The sequence below is a fragment of the Chelonoidis abingdonii genome, chromosome 9, assembly GCF_003597395.2.
Source record: "Chelonoidis abingdonii isolate Lonesome George chromosome 9, CheloAbing_2.0, whole genome shotgun sequence".
Classification (NCBI taxonomy): Eukaryota; Metazoa; Chordata; order Testudines; family Testudinidae; genus Chelonoidis; species Chelonoidis abingdonii.
In genome coordinates, this window is record NC_133777.1 from 17918831 (window position 1) to 17938252 (window position 19422).

The 19422-nt window shown below is 44.5% G+C and overlaps 1 pseudogene; it reads left to right on the forward strand.

The window, feature by feature from the left end:
- Positions 1-2470: 2470 nt before the first annotated feature.
- On the forward strand, positions 2471-17358 carry LOC116830834 (histone chaperone asf1b-B pseudogene; annotated as a pseudogene).
- Positions 17359-19422: the final 2064 nt, after the last annotated feature.

Consider the following 19422-nt stretch of genomic DNA (forward strand, 5'->3'; position numbering starts at 1 on the left):
TCGACCCAGGCTTAGAATGCTGGATCCAAATTTCCCCTAAGTTCAGTTAGACTTGTATCTGGGAATCTAGTTCAATTCACCTTTTAGAGATGAGCCTCAGCCATAAAATTTGGATCTGGGCCCAGGACCAACCTTTTTCAAAGTTTGAATATGAGGGGAACAATATGGCAGCTGAGTTTGTCTCCAGCTCTGAGCACTGTTTGTTTCTCCTGTGTCTCTGTTCTTCCTGCAAGTGAGATATGAAATCAAACAGACAATATGCAAATATATTTGATTTTATGCAGTCTTGAAAATGCTAATTTACAGTGGTGAGATTCTGAAACTGACATCAAGGTTACACGCAGCCAGCCTGTGGCTATTGTTGAAAACTCTTGGATGAAGCAGAGGATTGGCTTGATGCAGCCATTCCTTTTTCTTTACAAAAAGGTTCAAAGAGAAAATGTCTTTGCATATTTTAAAGAGGTGAAGAGAAAGGAGGACTGAAGTGGTTGCAAAAGCACCAGTGGATGTCCGTTCGCTGTGGGATTCAAAGAACTGTACAGCCATTTTCAGCAGCCAAAAAAACTCTGTAAAATTAGCTTTATTGCAACGAGATTTTAGAGCAGCTAACTGAACATGGGGAGAAGAGATTAAAATTGAGAAGCAGCTCCCTCTTTTATCTGAGGAAATGACGGAAAGATGACAAAACGTTTGTTGGAATGATAGAGATCAAATGTTCTAATTCATGTCATATTTCATAGTGCTAATTTATACATATTTGTTTCCATAGCAAGCTGGCAAATTTCAAGGGAAGATCTGCCAGGGATCAGGAAAAAAGTCTGTAGATCCTTTGAAACTAATAGCATGTATTTGTAAAGTTATTTGGTGTTGATTGCTTAAACAGAATCATGTCTCTTAGAGACAGTAACAGGCTGCTAGGCCATGTAAGAGGCAGTATGGCCAGTGGGTAGGGCACTCGACTCGGACTTGGGAGTCCAGGGTTCTCTTCTAAGCTCTGCTGCTGGGTGACCTTGGCAAAGTCAACTCATTTCTCTGTGCCGCCATTTGTAAAGCAGAGATACTGGTACTTACCTCCTTTATAAAGCGCTCCGAGGCTTACAGATGAATAAATAGTTCTTATGTGGCATTTTTCTAGTTCAGTAAACTGTTCCTCCTCTTGCCAGGGCAGAATTGTTCTCTGCAGTTGGTTTTATAGCATTTTGGCCAGTTCTTTATTAAATGTCCCCAGATATGGTGCCTCTTCCATTTCCCCATTCCACATTCTGATCAATCTCACAGCAAGGAAATCTTTCATGTAATCATAGAATCTCAGGGTTAGAAGAGACCTCAGGAGGTCATCTAGTCCAACCCCCTGCTCAAAGCAGGACCAACACCAGCTAAATCACCCCAGCTAGGGCTTTGTCAAGCCAGGCCTTAAAACTTCTAAGGATGGAGATTCCACCACCTCCCGGGGTAACCCATTCCAGTGCTTCACCACCCTCCTAGTGAAATAGTTTTTCCTAATATCCAATCTAAACCTTCCCCACTGCAACTTGAGACCATTGCTCCTTGTTCTGTCATCTGCCACCACTGAGAACAACCTAGCTCCATCCTCTTTGGAACCCCGCTTCAGGTAGTTGAAGGCTGCTGTCAAATCCCCCCTCACTCTTCCCTTCTGCAGACTAAATAAGCCCAGTTCACTCAGCCTCTCCTCATAAGTCATGTGCCCCAGCTCCCTAATCATTTTGGTTGCCCTCTCCTGGACTCTCCTATATGTCCACATCCTTTCTGTAGTGGGGGCCCCAATACTGGACACAATACTCCAATTGTGGCCTCACCAGTGCCAAACAGAGGGGAATAATCACTTCCCTCAATCTGCTGGCAATGCTCCTACTAATGCAGCCCAATATGCTATTAGCCTTCTTGGCAACAAGGGCACACCACTGACTCATATCCAGCTTCTCATGCACTGTAATCCCCAGGTCCTTTTCTGCAGAACTGCTACCTAGTCAGTCAATCCCCAGCCTGTAGCAGTGCATGGGGGACTTCCTGATAGGCTGAACCTTTTTTTTCTTAATTTCATCCTGTTACTTAGCATTATGCCTTCCATGTACCACCCTAAAAACTCCTCTGTTTCCTTAGGGTCTAGTTCAGCCACTCTTACTTATATTAAGTGGTAATTTACTCTGCTGGAAGTGTCCTCAAAATGAGAGAAGCTGGATTTTGGTGTGTTTAATCCTTCAGTTGTTTGTAGATGTGCCCATTCAGTCAATGTTGAGTCTGGCTGTACATATTTAGCTCTTTTAATCTTTCCTCTTAAGTCAGCTCCTCCAGCTCTTTTATCATTTCTGTGGCTCACTTTTATCTTCTTTCCACTACAAACTGAATTTCTCAGTAAGGCTCTTGCCTTCTGGGGTTTTGATCTAAGTGTCGAGAATATGTCACAGCTGAAGCTGGCCAGGGAATGTGCCTGGCCTGCTTCTATAGGGAGATGATTAATTGCAAGAAGAAAAACACTTACTCTCCAAAGAAAGTTAGTGAGTGTCATGGTAAGAGGCAGGGAAAAAATTAGCTTTGGAGCTAGTAAAGGGGAAATTAACGTAAACGTGATATGGATCTCAAGAGAAACACTGCACGGATGCTAGATCATTTCAGCAAACTTATGCTATTTGATCTGGGGGATGTGTTGTATCCAATTTACATACTCCTTTCTCTCAGACCTTTTTGCAAATGCATCTCATCTAGTGAATCACAAAATGAGAAGTTCATGTGCAGCATACAACTTTCTCCCCCAGTGCATGTGCCTTGGGGGTGGCAAGGGGACCACAGGTTTACCTTTCTCCATTGCCCCCAGTATATTTAGGTCTGTTGCAGCCTCATCAGGCAGCCATTGCTGCCCCAGCTAGCCCCCATCCCTGAAATAATGTAGGAGTCTACATGTGCTGAGCTTCTACCTGTCTCAGGAGGAAAAAAGAAAAAGTCAATCAGGGGCTTCTGAATGCCAAGAAAACCCCAAACAATTATTTATTTGTGAAAGACTGAGCTTGATCATTCACTCTCTGCCAGATCTTTCCTTCTGTAAAGGGTGTGAACATGTTGCCTTGGAACATGAGGGGTAGAAGCACCTCTCCCTCGGATAGCGAGTGGATTTGGGAGGAAGAGTGGCGACTCCGCATCCCTGTTGTCCCCCCCTCCCTCCCATGGAAGCCTGGTTATTTTACAGATTGTTGGACAGAGACTATCCCAAAGGCACAAAGGAAATCTGTGACAGAGCCAGGAATATAATTTAGGCTTGGAAGGATTAGATTTTTATTAGTAAATGTTGGTAAACACAGATTTTTTTTACCATACATGCACAAACGGGTGGAAAAATATTTCCATCAATGATCAGAATTTACAGATAGACAGAGAGAGAAAAATGTTGCTTGAGAACATATTAATTTGATATAAGGATATTGTGCTGTTGACAGTTCGCATTTTAACAGTTATAAAACTTTAACTTTTCTGAATCTACTGTGTCTGAAATATTCGTAACTTCAACAGCTGTAAAAATTTAAATAGATTAAAATAGCTGTAAGGTGCTAAAAAGTCCATAATTTGTGAAAATTTAAACAGATAAAAACAGAAAAAATGCTTAAAAGTAAACATTGATATCTGTTATATATAAAAATTAATTTTGACAAGCCTAAATATAATCCAGGTTCCCCATTGTGTTTTAACCACAAGACAGTCTTCCTCCCATACTGGCATCAATATGTGCTGTACATGGTAATTAATAGCCTGCTTCTGGTCACAGAAGGATTTGGATTCACTCCCACTTAAACATACATTTGTTGCAAAACTGCATGAAATGAACACAAGTGATGTCTCTGTGATTTCTGTTATAAAGCTCTACTGCACCACATGTTTAGTTTCAATTGTAAGTATTTAGGTAAGATCATTATATACCCTTTCTTAACAATATGTCATTCAAGATATTTAATCATACTTGTCTTCAGTAATGTTGGACCTCGTCAACAAGTCTCAAAACAGAGCTAAACCCATTTTCCTGCACAAACTTTGCACCACGGCTTTTCAGCTCAGGGGTCAGAGGTTGTATAATTTTTGGTGAAGCCCAGAACGGGGGTCCAAGTCCTGCCCTCCCCCCCCCCACACCTGCCTAAGGTTCTGGAAGGGAATCTGAGTGAAGGAGGGGGTTAGAGGTGCAGGCTCTGGGAAAGAGTTTGAGTGCGGGAGGGGTGTAGGCCAGGGTCACCTGTGGGGGGCAAGTGGGGCAATTTTCCCCAGGCCCTGCAGAGGCCCTGCGAGCCCTGGCCTGGCGGCCGTCCAAGTCTTTGGCGGCGGGGGGCCCTTCAGTCGCTCTGGGTCTTTGGTGACATTTTGGCAGCAGGAGGCCCTTCAGTTGCTCCATGTCTTCGGCAGCACTGAAAGGCCCACTGCTGCTGAAATGCTGCTGAAGACATGGAGCAACTGAAGGCCCTCCCACCCCCCGCCGAAATGCCCTGCGAGCCCTGTCCAGGCGGTGGTCCGGGTCTTCAGCGACATTTTGATGGCGGAGGGCCCTTCAGTCGCTCTGTGCCTTTGACGGCATTTCGGCAGCGGGGGGGGCCTTCAGTGCTGCCGAAGACATGGAGCGACTGAAGGGCGCTCTGTTGCTGAAATGTCACCGAAGACCCGGAGTGTCACTGGGTGAGTACAAGTGCCGCAGCTCCCCCGTGTTGCTCCAGGCTCCTGGTGTGAGGTCTAGGAGTGGGTGCAGGCTCTGGGCTTCGGCAGGGGGGTGTGGGCTCTGGGTGCTGGGTGCAGGCTCTGGGCTGGGGCAGGAGATTGGAGTGCAAGAGAGGGTGCGGGCTCTGGGAGGGAGTTTGAGTGAAGGAGCGGGTTTGGGGTGCAGGCTCTGGGAGAGAGTTTGGGTGTGGGGGGGTGAGCTCTGGGAGGGAGTTTGGGTGCTGGGTGTGGGTTCTGGGCTGGGACAGGAGTTTGGGCAGGGAGTGTGGGGCAGGGGGCTGGGCCAGGGATAAGGAGTTTGGGGTGCAGCAGGCAGGCTTCCCTGGGGCTAGAATGGGGGGGCAGAGAGGAGGACTCTCCCCAGCCCTCTCCCCACCGACAGCAGCGAGCTCTGGGGGAGAGGGACCCCCACTCCTGCCTGCCAGCACGATACTCACCCAAGCCCCTCAAGGCAGCTGCTCAGGAGGTCCAGTCAGGTAACCTTGACATTTTACTTCAATGTGAGTGAGTGTGTGTGTGTGTGAAGCAATAGAAAAACAAACAAACCCAACTGTCATTTTGTCACAAAAAAACTAACTACAGTATCAAGGTTAAATATGTTTTAAACCTGACTAGTCTGTCTAAAATGATTATCTCTAATAAACCCTGGTGATGGCAGAATGAGGCTCAGTAAGCCTTGTTCAAGCAAACACAACACAGTGCGCAGCATTCTAATCTGTGTTACCTGGTGTAAATTTGGATGTGACTTCACTGAAGTCACTTGTTTATTTCCCCTGACCGAGTCAGAAATATGGAGTCAATTTTTGTTTACTCTGGTGACATCAATGATTTTACTGGAATTAATGATGATTTATATTCGTATAACTGAGATCAAAATCAAGTCCATTGTACTGATAGCTTGACAGTTGTTAAGTCAATACATAAAAATGGTTAATGGCATAGTTACTAGAAATGTTTGATCGGTTACTCGACTTTACCCATGCCACAAAGAACACTAAGTGTGTTCCCGCAGAGAACACGTTGCACTTGAAATGTAAATCAAATTCAATATCATCTAACTTGTTAGTACAAAGTCTTTGGAGCTGTTTGATAAATAGGCAGCACATGGAACTTTGACATCTAGCCATTTGGGAATTAATAAAATGTGTCATTAACTCAGGCAGCATTTTGAACTGGAAGACATTTAAGGAAGGATATGCAAGAGTGAAGGAAGAGTTGTCCTGTGCATACTTCAAGAAAGATGCTGAAACCTTCAGTGACTTTAGGCTGTAAGTAATCTTGTCATTGGACCTCAAGGTCAATAGTCTGTAGTTACATAAGGCCTTTTCTCTGTTCCTAAAGCTAACAGAAGCTCGGTATCATTGTCACTACTGATCATTTCATTCACATGGCAGAAGCGTTGCTAATTACACATCAAGAGAAACACACTACAGTTAAACCTTGGCATAAACCTTGTTTGCACTTATAGTAAAGCATGTTATATTTTCATTGACCAAGTGAGAAATTTTGAATCTATTTTCTCTAGCGTGGGGAAAACAGGTTCTAAAATGGCTTCATCTGGTCTACACTGGGAAAAGTATCTTTAACCTGCAATAGCAGAACCCATTTCCAAAACCAGGTTTGGCTCAAGCAGCTTTTTTCATTCTGTGGGCAGGACGTCTCGCTTGGCCAATGAAACAGAGCTGCAAACAAATTTATCCATTAGGGTTTAACTACAATCTCTGTCCCCTAGTTTGTGATTAGAAAAGATTCTGCCAAATTAATAAAGGGTCTGATCCTTCTCCCATTGACGTCAATGGCAAAACTCTCAATGACTTCAGTGGGGCAAGGGCAGGCCCCCAAAGCCAGATTTACAAAGGTGCCTGGGTGTCTAAAGAGGCAGATAAGCACCTAGTAGGATTTTCAAAAGCATCTAAATGATCTAGGTGCCAAACTTCCATTGACCTTCAAATCTTCATAGCTAAATAGGCAAGTCCATTTAGATCCTCAGTTTTCTATGAAGATAAAAATAGTGTAGATAATGGGGTCAGAACTCCTAGATTATTTCCCCAACCTTGCCACTCTCACTGTGCAACTTTGGGTGACTGTACAATGGACTTCTGGCTGCTGTATAATATATAAACTGTAATACGAATAATTTGTTGACAAATGGTGTTTAAGACTGTAGGTGTTACTCATTGTTATCTCCATGATTGCTCCTTCGTGCAAAAGCCTGAGACAAGGGATGAGCTTACACTGTGTCCTTCAGGTTAACAAACTCAGGCTCTGGAGGAAACAAATTCCAAAGCTGAGGGCCTTCCTTTGGGAATGCCGTGACCCCAGCCCTATGGTATCCAAATCCGGATAGTGTTAGCAGAAGTACGTCACTTGACTTTAACCATCATGACATAAGGAGAGAGGCAGTCTTAGCCTGCAGCCTGACTACTGCTGGAGCAGTTTATAGCTCAATGTCACTACATTGAATTGCACCTAAAGAGAAGTCGGAAGCCAGTGCAGTCTTTGGAGTTCCTCTGTGCCTCATTTTCTTCATCTGTAAAAATCAGTTATCCTACTTCAACAGGGGCTTGTGAGGCTTGAAAAAATACAGCTTGATACAAAGCCAACTGAAATCAATGGTGAAAAAACCCCTACCAGTGACAACTAAGGTCTTTGGATCATGCCCTTAATCACTGTGTAGCACTTTGAGCTCCGCTGATTAAAGTTATAGAGACATGCAAATCACTGCTCTTGGTAGTTTCTGGATGAGGACTATGAAGTCAACCACAGTGAAGAAGGGATGAAATTGTAGAGATAACTGAACATACTCAAGTTTTCCAGATGATCATATCTATGGCTTAGAGTACACATCCAGTGGCTCTGTGGAATTTGGCTGCAAAATGTCATTTCTGGCCAAGGTGATCCCTGAAATATGGTTTTTCTTCTCTGCTTATCTAGTGGAGGGTTGTGGTATTCTATCATTTGCCATGCTTCTGCTGAACAAAATCTCACTGCTTTTCTTTTAGGGCCATTTAATTCCCAGAGGCCTTCAGTGACCAGATGTTAAGGCATTGGCTACACATCATAAACATGAAAGGAATTATTCTGGATGAATGAGCTTTATTATTTGATTGTCATTGTCTACTTGTGCTAATTCATTAGACTCTTTGGCCATGTGTAATTATTGTACACATCCCAGATGACACAGGTTGCAGACTATCAAATCATTTAAAGCATTCTTTAGTCAGCAAATTCCAATAGCCAAGAAAAATACCCGTTATAAAGATAGTTGTGTAAAGTATAAAGTGATGAGTAAATCTCTTTCTATATAGTCTCTTCCGGGACATAGAATTAGCACAGTATATCTAGAAATTAAATTTCTGCATTGTGCATCACCAAGTATGAAAATTAAGGTGCAATCTTTAGGTAGGGGTGTGTGCGTGTGTGTGTGTGTAAAAACCGAACCAAAAACCAACCCCAACAGATTAATAAAACAGTGGCTTGTGAATGGTAAATCATACTGTAAGAAGTGCTGTCTACCATGTCTAAACTGTATATTGCTGCACTTCAAAATAAAGTTTTGAATTCATAGTAGCATTTTTTATGACTAGCGCTGCTGGAAATATTTAGGGATCCAGAGACTCCAATGAAATCAGAGCCCCAGAGTGTAGGCACTGTATCTACTTAAATAGACAGAATAAAGGGTGGGGAAGGAAACAGACGCACAGAGAGATGAAGTGACTTGACCAAGGTCATAGAGCTTGTCGGCAGTAGAGTCCAAAGTAAATCCCAGGTCTCTTGACTCCGTATGCTCTAACCACTGGATCACGTTGCCTCTGTAAAGCCTCTCCAGCAGGACTACTTGTGTGAGTAAGATGAGCGAGATGTGGCCCTTGTAATGGATTAATTTGCTTACAGTCTTTAAGAAGTGCAACTCTCCAAATGATTGCCAGGAAGTTCTGCTGTCTCCTGTGGCTTGTTAGACAGGGATTTACAGCACGCTAGGGACAGAAAAGAATAAAGCTGCGCTGGAGTCCTTGATGATCTGTCTGGGGGAGCCAGATACCACAGTGATGGGCCTAGTATAAGAAGCTGAAAAGAATAGAGTCCAGGGCTCTAGAATGGCATTGCAGTCCAGTGCAGCATCATGCTTCCATGATTTCAAAAAATAAACCAAGCAAGCAAAAACAGAGTTTGATGGATTTTAAATGTTCCTTTCCAGTGAGCAAGCAACACAGCACTGTGTGTGAGCAATGGAGAATGAAAGTAAGTGATCTAATTGTCCAAACAGTATGAATTCAAATATATAAATAGCATAAATGGTTGAAAGTTTGAAGTGTTTAGTTTTTAATAGTCTATGGCATTAGTAACACAGATAAGGCATTTAATCAGGATACATATGTCTTTTATTTTAACAATGTCCTCTTTAAAGCTTTGAACTACCAAGGCACTTTGATGAAGTATTTTCTTACCAGTATTTTGAGAAATGGATTTGTAAGCAGAACTCCTCATTGAGGACAACAAGGAATCCTGCTTTAAAATCACTGGTACAATACGGCCCTTAGTGCTTAATCCTGTAAGGTGCAGGGTCAGTGGGAACTGAGAGTGACCTGTTGAAATCTTACGGAGCATGAAGGTTTGCAGTTTGTGTTCTTAGCAAAGCGAGGCTCGAGGGAGAAGTGATCCTGATAAGCGAATGAAAGTTCTGTGCAGCAGAAGGCAAAGAGTGATGATCCTGACATCTTCTAATGCAGTCCATACCAACCTGCCCAATGAAATCCCCTTTAAACCAATACCTGATCAAATAATGAACAAGTTGAAGGAATACAAATAAAAAAATAATAGTACAAACCAGGACTCCACTGCAACATTTCCATCAGATTGTTTTTAAATCAGAAAATTGAGCTTTTCTGAATAATTAGAGAATTCTACTACACTTTATTAATAGGTTTTCTCTTGCTTGAGATGAACAATATATATGCTTCAGTTACTTAGATATTACTGTTCCCTGTTTCATAGAATTATGTTATCTGGTGATGTTTATATTGCACAGTATCAGGTTCTAATTAATTAAACTAATGCATAACAATATAGATAAAAGGTACATACTATAATCAAGAACACTTTTCAGCATTCAGAGAAGATATTCTGAGGGGTTTCCCTCTAATTAAAGGGATAATACACTCTCATAGGCCTGCCTGGTCTATAGTCATAGATTACTTCCCCTCCTGCACCAACTCAGCTGTGGGAGCTGGAGCATTGTGGAGATGGAACCAGGCATCCATTCGCCACCTCTGCCTGCCCACATGCCCAGGATAGGGAGTAGCACCCCTCAGATACAAATAGCTGGCACTGAGTGGGCTTACTGACCTGCCATTTGTTAGGACAATGACAGACAAGATCTCGGGAAATCCTTTGCACATTTTTTCTGGAATGAAGTTTTCCGTCTTTCACATACCCACTCTCTGGCAGAGCCTCTACTGTAGTCAATGGGAATTTTGATGGGGAAAAGGATCAGGCCCTGGATAGGCATAGTCAGCTTTCCCTTTTTATGTTGATGTAAACCAGGAGTAGTCAGTTATTTTTGTGAAGGTCCAGATTTCTTGGTCAAGGTCCAAACTCCAAAGAAAATAATAATTAACCCCCCCCCCCAATAATGATGTTGGTAAATAAAAGGATTTGGGGGTCTGTTCAAAAGCATCTGGCAGTCTGGGTCTGGCCCGCGGTCCACCTATTGACTGCCCCTGATGTAAAGGATGATGCTCCATTTTGAACTGGGAAGGTTAAAAAGGACAAGAAGCCATTAAATATGATGGCTAGAATTTCATTTGTTTGCCTTCTATAAGGAGTCAAACAGGCCAATAGTTACGTGGCAAAAGGCTCAGCACGAAAGCTCCGGTTCAGGAAAGCATCCCTGTTCAGCAAAGCACTTACGCCCCATTGAAGCGGGGCATGTCCTTATGTGCATTGCTCAATAGGAATGGATTCAGGCATGTGCCAAAGTGCTTTCCTCAGGGTTTAAGGCTCTGATCCAGCAAAGCACCAAAGGATGTGTGTAACTCTAAGCATGCGAGCAGCCCTATTGAAGTCCATGCACATACTAATGCTTTAGTGCATCGGGACCTGAAGGCCAAAAATTACCTCTATTGTCATCAATAGGAATTCTGATGGGGAAAAAGGCTAAGGCCCAAAAGAAAGGGAGCCCAGGAAAGGTCCCAGCACTCAAACGTAAAAAGAAATGCTAATAGAAAAGGTAACCTGTCAAACATGTCTTTGATCTCTAAGCAATTACCCATCCTCTTTTATGCAGTCTGTATGATAGCTAGCCTTCATTCAGGCTAAATGGAAGAAGCAATTCAGTTATGTTATTCCATAAGGGAGCTTGAGACAATGGAAGCCACCACCCAATGCAACTATGCCATGAAGCCTGAGGGTTTCCTTGGAACTGATTGCAAACATAGGGACTGAGGCATTGGCTGGTTAGAGATGTTTATTGGAGCAGAAAGCAAAGAGCAGCAGAAAGGCAGAGAATCAGTTGTGAGTGTAGCCTAAGAGCAGAGACGGAGCTTCTTGGGACACAAGAATGACTAGAAGGACAAGCTTAGAAATTGTGAGCAAGGAAACTGCCTACTGTGATCAGGGAAAAAGGACTTCAGTTTATTTACAAAGAAGGTACCTGACTCATCAATTTCTCCTCCTAAAGAATGCCCCGATTATTGGCTAATCACTCAGGCTGAAGAAGCATCACTGCTGTTTTGCACTTTCTATAGAAAGAAAATCAATGCCATTGTTTAGATGAAAATAGAAATGTCAGAAACAGAAATTCCCAGGACAAGAATGAAAATGGCTGCTCCACTGGTTCAGGTGCTATCCTAGGAGCCAAGAGTTCAATTCCCTGCTTCACCACAAGCTTCCTGTGTGGCCATGGGAAAGTCATTTAGGCCTGGTCTACACTATGACATTAGGTCAAGTTTAGCAGCATTACCTCGATTTAATCCTGAACCCGTCCACACAACGAAGCCCTTTTTTTTACTTAAAGGGCTCTTTAAATCGATTTCTTTACTCTGCCTCTGACTAGGGAATTAGCACTGAAATTGACCTTGCCGGGTCGAATTTGGGATAGTTTGGATGCAATTCCATGGTATTGGCCTCTGGGAGCTATCCCAGAGTGCACCATTGTGGCCACTCTGGACAGCACTCTCAACTCAGATGCACTGGCCAAGTAGACAGGAAAAGCCCAGCGAACTTTTGAATTTCATTTCCTGTTTGGCCAGCATGGCAAGCTGATCAGCACAGGTGACTGTGCAGAGCTTGTGCAGAGCTCATCAGCATGATGTGCACATTGCAAGGGCACATTGCCTGGCCCATACTTTGTGAGAAGTCTATGACCATGTCTATGTCCTTATCACTCTCGTCACCGTGCTGCCGTTGCTTCCTCACCTGGTTTTGCGCGAAACAATTGTCTGCTGTTGCTCTGATGGAGGGAGGGGCAACTGACGACATGGCTTACAGGGAATTAAAATCAAGAAAAGGGGTGGCTTTTCATCAAGGAGAAACACAAACAACTTTCACACAGAATGGTCCCCTCAAGGATTAACCTCAAAACCCTGGGTTTAGCAGGCCATTGATTTCACAGAACAAATCGGGTCAATTTCTTGTTTTGATCCACTCCATCTGTGTTTTACATCTTAAGCTGGCAGCAGATGGTGCAGTATGACTGCTAGCCATCGTCATCTCTTGGGTACTCGGTAGAAGATGGGAATGACCTGGCTGAGTCATTCTCATGTCTGCCCAGGCACCCCGACCAATGTCACTGAGGTCAGCTAAAAGAGCACCCAGGAATATGACGATAATAGCTACCAATCGTAATGCACGATTGTCTGCCATTGCTTTCATGGAGGGAGGGAGAGAAGCAGGGAGGGAGGGAGAGGGAGGCCTGATGACATGTACCCAGAACCACCCCATCAGGTGTTTTTGCCCCATCAGGCATTGGGATCTCAACCCAGAATTCCAATGGGCAGCGGAGACTGCAGGAACTGTGGGATAGCTACCCACAGCTACCCACAGTGCAACGCTCTGGAAGTCGACGCTAGCCTCGGTACTGTGGACGTAGCCTGCCATCTTAATGCACTTAGAGCATTTTGTGTGGGGACACACACAATCGACTGTATAAAAACAATTTCTAAAAAACCGACTTCTATAAATTCAACCTAATTTCGTAGTGTAGACATACCATTAGTCACTCTGTGCATCTGTTCCCTATATGTACAAAGGATAAAATGGGAACTTTCTGTGCCACAGGAGTGCTGTGAGGATAAATGCATTAAAGAATTTGAGGTCTCAGATACTATCAGAGTGGCCATGTTGAAAAATTGGAGCAGGTGCTGAAACAAGCCGCCAGAATGATTTGAGGGCTGGAGAAAATGCCTTTCAGCAAAAGTCGTAGAGCGCAATCTGTTTAGTTTATCGAAAAGAAGAGTGAGAGGTGATTTGAAGATACGCTTTTGCCAAATACAGGTTATGCTTGAGTCCAGCAATTCAGGAGCAACTGGGGGAAATTTAATGGCCTGTGAAATACAGGAGGACAGACTAGAGGATCTAATGGTAAATAACTAAAGGATGTTGGGGTTTAACTTCTTTTTGGGGATAGTGAAACACACAGAGACAGTACTAACTCAGTCGAACATGCGTAACTTTACATGTGAGTAGTCCCACTGATTCTGAGATTCCTCACGTAGTGCATAAGTGTTCACAGGATGGAAGTCCCAGAGCTTGATGCAGCAGTTAAAATGCTCAGGGACTCAAAATTGGACCTAAAAGGTTTGCAAGGTCAGTAATCTTGAAAAGAAAGGAAAATTATCAACTATAGGTGCACTAGAACAGTACAACATCTGAGAGCAGGCAAGATTCATTTATTTTCATTGTCTACTTATCTGACACTGTAGATGTGCATGGTACTGTAACCTGGCAATCAGGCTTAAATGAGGAATTAGTGTTTTGTTAGCTGTACCATTTGGTCTACAATTATGGAATAATACATGTAATAACAATACTTTGCACTTCTTAGTCTGGGAATCCAAAGGATTTAAACTCTCACAGTAGTTCTGTGAGATTAGTAAATAGTGCTATACCCATGCTCCTGAAGGGTCAACTGAGGCACAGAAAGTTGTGTGACTTGTACAAGATCACGTAAGACAGTGGTGGAGCTGGGACTAGAACCAAGGAGTTCTGACTCCTGCTCAGCTGATCTCTTTATAGTATAAATCTATATAAAAAATACAATGCTCACCATGCTATGGGAACTGGTTGCTGGAAAAAGGAAGTTTGTGACATTGAGGTTCTGGCTTATGCAGTGGGTGGAGCTGCACAGCACCAGGTGACTGAAAATGCAATACAGTCTTTTTAAAAAAAAAATCATGATTTTTGGACCAATCTCCTGATTTTGGGAGGTCGGATTTATGATTGTTGGTCTCTTGAAGTTGGCAATACTGTGTGTTCGTGAGAGTGAGAGGAAGAGAGTACACCAAACTGCTCCTTCTTGTGCCCCTGCCCTGCAGGAGCAGGGCCCAGCTAGGGAGCACAAAGGTTCTGCAGTGCGAGGCTCTGCAGAGAGCGCAGGAAGGGAGTGAAACTGGCTGAGTGCAGGGCAGAGCAGACTTTATTTTCTCCAAGCTTGGTGCAGTGACCCTCCCGCCCCTAATTTTGAGAACTCCAGGAGACACACTTCAGACACACTGCCTCCTGTAGTTTCCACTGGGGTGATACATTTTCCCCCACCTGTAACTAGATACAACCAGTCCCTATGTCTGTGACTGGACCTTGTGATTTGTTGCTTTGTTGATCTACATACAGAATTCCATGGCTAAATCTGAAGTCCCATACATTAGGATGATATGTAGGGTAATGCCATTCAAGTGGTGGAGCAGTTTTTTACTTAGCTTGTTGTGATGGGGCAGGGCCGGATGGCTCCAGTGAAGTACTGAGAGGCAGGTGTGTTGGCCCCAGGCTGAACAAATCCCTAGGACCATGGTAACAAAATGGCAGTTGCTCCAGGTTAATCAAGGCACCTGGAGCCAATTAAGACCTTTCTAGAAGGCAGTGGAGATAGCTACTTTAATTAGAACACCTGCAGCCAATCAGGGCAGGCTAATCAGGGCACCTGGGTTTAAAAAGGAGCTCACCCCAGTCAGGCAGGGAGGAGCCAGAGGAGAAGGAGTGCGAGTGAGGAGCTGGGAGCAAGAAGGCAAGGAGCTGAGAGTGAGAGAGTGTACTGCTGGAGGATTTAGGAGACAAGCATTATCAGACATCAGGAGGAAGATCCTGTGGTGAGGATAAAGAAGGTGTTTGGAGGAGGCCATGGGGAAGTAGCCCAGGGAGTTGTAGCTGTCATGCAGCTGTTACAGGAGGTACTATAGACAGCTGCAATCCACAGGGCCCTGGGCTGGAACCCGGAGTAGAGGGCGGGCCTGGGTTCCCCCCAAACCTCCCAACTCCTGATCAGACACAGGAGGAGTTGACCCAGACTGTGGGGAAGATCACTGAGGTGAGCAAATCTGCCAAGAAGCGCAGGACCCACCAAGGTAGAGGAGGAACTTTGTCACATTGTGTATATATTGCATTTCCAAACAGGTCCCTGAAAATTATCAGCCATGTTCATTCTCTGTTGAAAATCTCCAAATGGGTTTGTAGAACGTTGTTAGTATCTTTCTGTGTTTCCCTTTCATTCTCCCAAAATTGGCATTAATAGTGGTTTCTAAAGAACAAAAATGGAATGTGATTTTAGGGCTTAAAATCCTCTATGAATGTGTAAAATGCAAATTCTCTGAGCAGCAGTTAATTTTTTTTTGATTTTCCTGGATGAGAACAATGAGTCTCATCCTTTGATAAAGTACACCTTACCTCCATATTATTAACAAATGCAGTCGGGTGAATCAGACTGCATCTGCCAGTGAGAATAGAGATGCTTGTTTGGAGGACGATATTAGATTCCATTCCCAGCATGCTGTGTTTATGGTTCGAAAACCAAAGTACAGATTGGAGATTTGTCCCAGGTCAACGTCTCCTTGACAGCCAGCGCATTGTTGCATACAAAATGCTCCCTCATAAAAAGTTGGATGGCAAAAACAAACAGCATTACTCTAGAGTAATGACAGGTACTGGTATCTTACACCATCCTGGAATATGCCTTTCAGATTGCCAGCGCAAAACCCAGGGTAAAAAAAAAAAAAGAGAGAAAAAAACTGAGATGACAGGATGATGTATATGGTGCAAACCGTGGAGCCTGAGGTAAAAGGGGAATGCAAGTTATTTTGCTATAGAAAATCATGACTGGAAAAGCAACCAAGTAGAATGCTGAATATGCTGATTTTGTTGATGATAAAGTAAGAAAATTCAGTGTTGTGCTGCAGGTCATTAATGTGAGAATGTGATCTTATTGCTATGTAGGAGCATTTCTTTCAGCAGCAGACAATGGAGAGAAATATGCCAAAGGACTAGTATCCATTAACACTTAAGCCAGTTGGGGGGAGTGTGAAGTCATGTTATATGGCATAAATCTGATAGGTCCAAAAAAGGCATAAGGATTGAAGAAAATGGCTAACTGCATGACACAAAAATTAGTCATTCTGGGGAAAAATCAGTGTAGAAAAAATAAAGCTTTAGTAATTTAGGCAATCAAAAAACAGCAATTAATTCAAACTGGATGAGGTATTTGTCCAGATGTAATATTGGCTTTATATTTACAGAATGTTTTTTTTTTTTTTTTTTTTTACTCTTCATTTGAATGCTGTTTCAACATTATGTCTATTTAGTCCTACCCCTTGCTGTTTCTATGTAGTGTGCTGCATTCCAGATTTCAAATTACTCACTGAAATTTAATTTCCTAAAATGTGGTACAATAGGGAACTGTTCTATCAGTGTTAAGACTTTTAGGATGTTGGTAAATTAAGCAAAAATAGTTTAAATGAAAAAGAACACATTGCACGAAGAAATATAGGCAGAGAATATTTAGTTGATTTCATAGCTGGCGTGGGGAGCGGGCAGCAGGTTCAGGTCCCAGAGGCAGTGACGTATCCCAAGTGTCAGTGGTGTCAGTTCTGGAGAACTCTGGCCCATTCGACTACCTGTTCTGCTTCCAGGTGCGGTTTGAGTGCAGGAAGGTGCTGCCACATAAGCTGGAGTGGAAGATCATCTACATGGCCTCTGCAGAGAGTGAGAAGTATGACCAGGTGTTTGACTCAGCCCTGGTGTAACCTGGCACAGATGGGAGGCACATGTCTGGTTTCAAGGCCAAAGCCCCCAGCCCAAACCACCTCCCCAAGAGTGATGTGGTGTGGATGACAGTGGTGCCCATCCCCTGCCACAAATCTGGGCCAGGAGCTCATCCTCATGGGCTACTCCATCAACAATGAGCTGTGGGAGTACCCACGAGCTGGACCCTGAGCTCTGGAAGTACTGGTCCTTCAAACCAGACTTCTCCCAGCTGCACAGGAACATTCTTTCTCCAACCCCCATGTTATCTGCTTCCACATCAACTGGGGTGGCCCTGCCGACCAGATAGAAGACATTGGGAATGTGGACCCGGAGTCCGAGGGCAGGATGCTTGCCAGCTGCACCCCTGGCAAGACCCGATCGCTGCCTTCTGCATCCTGCTTGAGAACTCCACAGACTGCATAGGATCTGAGGTGCACTCAGACCCAGACGTGGGAGTCCAAGGATGCAGCCACTGTGTGGGGAGGGGGATCTGACTGGCTTAGAGGGGGCTGTGTCCACATACTAACTGTGATGGTGAGTGGAGAAACCTGGGCATGTTCCAATGGGGCAACTGAAGCAGAGGTGCTGGGGGGCATTTAGAGGGAATGATCTGTCATGAGACTGGGGGCACTTGCTCTGCAGATGGACTAGGAGGGAATCCGAGCCATAGGGCTGCTGGGATCGTCTCTCCCCAACCTCGCAGCTTCATCTCCCCTTCCTCTGTCTCTGCACCGATCACTGCTAGTTCAGTAGGAACAACCCTAATAATCTCTTAGTCCTACCCACCTTGCGTCGGCCACCAGCTCAAGGAGCCCCCTAAAAACTCCATCCCCAGCCCCCTTGGTATGTGGGACTTGAGTGGCTCACCAGAAATGGGAGCCAGCTCTGCTGGCTTGTCTCCGGGAGCCATCTCCACTCCTGCACTGACCCAGCTCTGCTCCTTCCTGAGCTGCTGCAGCCCGGACACACACTTCCTTGGTATCACAGCTGCCCCGTAAGACCCCCTTTCCCTGTGTCTAGCTGGGAAGTTGTTGTGTACTCTGTCCTCCAGCCCCTGCTGCCCACTATGGGGTTCCAGGGCTGCTACTCTCGGTCATACCTGGCCTAGTGGTTCCTCCTCCTTGAGCAGCTCCCTTCCGCTGCAGAATTATATTCCCCTGGGTCGGCGCCTGGTAGCATCTCATCCTAGACTTGGCATGGTTCTTGCTGTGGTCACGAGCCTCCCAGTTCCTCTGAGCAGCAATTCACTCCAGTGTGTGTCTCAGCCCATCTTGTACCACAGCCCTTCCTAAGTTAAAGGGGCACCAAAGGACAGAGTCCCTGCAACCCTGGGGGTGGCAGTGTGCAGAGCATGGCAAAGCAAAGGGCAATTTGATCTGTATTAGGGAGCATTTGGACCCCTCCTATCTTCCCCATCAAGAGCCTCTGACAACACTTACTGGTCTGGTGTGTTGTGCTAGGAAACTCATGTCTGGTCTACTAGAATGGCCCGTTGCTGCTAGGGCAACAACTGCAGCACAATCCTGAATGGACCATACTTTCCTCCCAGTAACCGGCTGTGGGACGGCGACATTCTTCAGCATAATGGTCTCTGGAGTAAAGGGCCAGTTACGAGCCCAGCCAGGATCTTGAGCCCTCCACCAGCCTCCTGGGGGAAAGCTCCCCTAGAGATCATTTAGTTCGTTCCCAAAATGCCCTGTTCTGACCTTGTCCATTTCCCTCTCTGATGTTGTATGAATGTTATTTGTGAACAATTCTTTTTTTTTTTTTTTTTTTTTAACTGTTGAAAGTGTCTTAAGTCAATGTAGGAATAAAGCTCTTGGAATGACTTCACAGCCAAATTGTGTTGCTCTATGACCTTCCAGGACACTTCAATGGCAAAGGCTTACAAAAGTTCACATAGCCATCTTGTGCCACCTAGGTGATAAATGTTGCATGTAACTGCTAGAATGCATTTAGGACGAGATTAGAAAACTGCAGTTCTGCTGATTTAGCCCTCCCCCCCCAGTTCAGTACAGGACAATACAAATAGATCTCTGTTGAAATACCTGGACAAACAATGCTTTTGAATGGCAGTAATTTGAGAGGGGAAAGGGATTTTCTCCTGGGTTTGAGCCTGTATTAATAAAAAATGAAACAGTAAAGCAAATACTTCTGCAGTGATACACCGTTGATGGGGGAAAGATGGTCTTGTGGGGAAGGCGCTGGACTGGCATTCAGGACATGTGGATTCCTGGCTTTGCTGCAGATCTGCTGTCAGCCTTTCGGCAAGTCATTTAATTACTCAGGGCCTGGCTACACTTGCAGATGTAGAGCGCTCTGAGTTAAACCAGCCCTCAGAGAGCGCAGTAGGGAAAGCGCTGCAGTGTGTTCACATTGTCAGAGTCAAGCGCACTGCCGTGGCCACATTAGCAGCTCTTGCAATGCCACAAAGAGCAGTGCATTGTGGTAGGTATCCCAGCATGCAAGTGGCTGCAACATGCTTTT